Source organism: Myotis brandtii, unplaced genomic scaffold (assembly GCF_000412655.1).
Source record: "Myotis brandtii unplaced genomic scaffold, ASM41265v1 scaffold297, whole genome shotgun sequence".
In the NCBI taxonomy this organism is placed as follows: domain Eukaryota; kingdom Metazoa; phylum Chordata; class Mammalia; order Chiroptera; family Vespertilionidae; genus Myotis; species Myotis brandtii.
Window position 1 is genome coordinate 462,483 of NW_005361351.1, and position 2,818 is coordinate 465,300.

The window sequence follows — 2,818 nt, forward strand, 5'->3', positions numbered from 1 at the left end:
ATTTTTTTGTGGGTAATTGCATCAGAATTTCTACATACATGACAAAAACCAAAGAAGATAAAGACAAATCAACAATGCTTTCTCTGAAACAAAAAACTAGAACTTACTATCAATGTATTACAGATTCTTACATTTGAAAAGATCTCCTCTAAGTTATCAAATAAGAGGAATTATTTTTAAAAAATGATTGAACCAAAGCAAAATATTTGGAACTAGCTTCTAATTATTTTCCTTATTTTCTCCCAATTACTATGGCTATAAAACAACAACAAAAAATGTCTACAGAAAATCTTGCACAAAAATACAGGGGTGGGCAAAAGTTGCTTTACAGTTGTAAGTACACGAAACAGTGGTAATAAAGTTCTTATAATAAGCATAACCCATGTCTTTTTCCATATGAACAATTACAAACATACTTCTGCCCACCCCTGTATATTCACAACTAAATGAAATCATGGGAGCCTCTTATTTTAAAGACTATACTTAAAAATAATCTAATAGCCCTAACCGGTTTGGCTCAGTGGATAAAGCGTCGGCCTGCGGACTCAAGGGTCCCAGGTTTGATTCCGGTCAAGGGCATGTACCTTGGTTTCGGGCACATCCCCAATAGGGGGTGTGCAGGAGGCAGCTGGTCGATGTTTCTAACTCTCTTTCCCTCTCCCTTCCTCTCTGTAAAAAATCAATATATTTTAAAAAATAAAAATAAAAATAATAATAATCTAATAGATTTTCATATTCATGTAGTCAATAATTTATATTTTTAGTAATGCTTTTATTCTTCTCATCTAATCATTTATATTAAAATGATAGTGGACATTTAACACTTATTTTTAAAATATATATATTTTTTACTGGGTACTTAAAAATTGCTTTTTCTATTTGAAACACACCAAATATTTAGTTTTACTGATTTTTTTAAAAATTCTTTAAAAAATGGGGCTACAAATGAAATACCAGTACTAATTCTTAAAAAATGAAATACCAGTACTAATTCCTAGATTCTACTGTTTTTCAAAATAAGTACCAAAATACTAGCACTGGTTGACATTTTGTTCTTGTAGTGACATTATCGCACACATCCTTTGTGCCCTTCAGGTTGCTCCTTCTTCCCAGAATATTCTTTCCCTCTTTAATAGCTGGCTCACTAACTGTCCTATTATTAAACACAGTGAGAGTACCCCCCTTTGGGGCAGCCCTCGGCCCTAGACTTAGATAAAGACACCCCTTACATCCCCAGAGCACTTATGCAGCCCCCTCTCCAACACTTTTCACCTCAAACTACAATTACACCAACAGCAATCTCTGTGAGTCAGGGACTGCATTTTGATTCCATATACCCACTAACATGGCAACTGCCACACAACAGGTGCTAAGTGAAGTTCACTGAGTTAATGACTTGTCCTCCAATAAATAAGTTGCTTCCTCTCTGGTTGGCAAAACTAGATTTCCACGAAACATGTTAATGAGCTCTCTCTTGCCACTCTTCCCCCAAACCACTCTTTTTTTGGTTAATCCTCATCCAATGATATTTTTTCTATTGATTTTTAGAGACAGTGGAAGGAAGGGGGGGGGGCAGAGAGAGAGAAACATTGATGTGAGAGACACATTAACTGGTTGCTCCTGTACGTGCCCCTACCATGCCGGGGAATAAACCCAAAACCCAGCCAGGTATGAGCCCTTGACCGGGAATCAAACCTATGACCCTTTGTTGCACAGGCTGATGCTCTAACCACTGAGAACACCGGTCAGGGCCCAAACCATTCTTCTGAATGACAATGAATACTGTAACCAATGTAAATTCACATAATTCCCTTTCCCTTCGTGGGAAAACATATTTGCCAACGTCATATCTGATAAGGGCCTAATCTCCAAAATTTATAGGGAACTCATACAACTTAACAAAAAGAAGATAAACAATCCAATCAAAAAATGGGCAAAGGATCTAAATAGACACCTTTCAAAAGAGGACATTCAGAAAGCCAAGAGACATATGAAAACATGCTCAAAGTCACTAATCATCCGAGAGATGCAAATCAAAACAACAATGAGGTACCATCTCACACCTGTCAGAATGGCTATCATCAACAAATCAACAAACGACAAGTGCTGGAGAGGATGTGGAGAAAAAGGAACACTCGTGCACTGCTGGTGGGAATGCAGACTGGTGCAGCCACTATGGAAGACAGTATGGAGTTTCCTCAAAAAGCTGGAAATGGAACTCCCATTTGACCCTGTGATCCCACTTCTAGGAATATATCCCAAGAAACCAGAAACACCAATCAGAAAGGATATATGCACCCATATGTTCATAGCAGCACAATTCACCATAGCTAAGATCTGGAAACAGCCTAAGTGCCCATCAGTAGATGAATGGATTAGAAAACTGTGGTACATCTACACGATGGAATACTATGCTGCTGTAAAAAAGAAGGAACTCTTACAATTTGCAACGGCATGGATGGAGCTGGAGAGCATTATGCTAAGTGAAATAAGCCAGTCAATGAAGGAAAAATACCACATGATCTCACTCATTCATGGATAATAAAGACCATTACAAACTTTTGAACAATAATAGATACAGAGGCAGAGCTGCCTCAAACTGATTGTCAAACTGCAGTGGGAAGGCCAGAGAGGGTTGGGGGGCAGAAGGGAGGGGAGTAAGAGATCAACCGAAGGACTTGTATGCATGCATATAAGCAAAACCAATGGACATAAGACACTGGGGGGGTAGGGGAAGCCGGGGTATTGTCAAGGGCGGGGAAAAAAAGGACACATATGTAATACCCTTAGTAATACTTTAAGCAATAAAAAAGAAAAA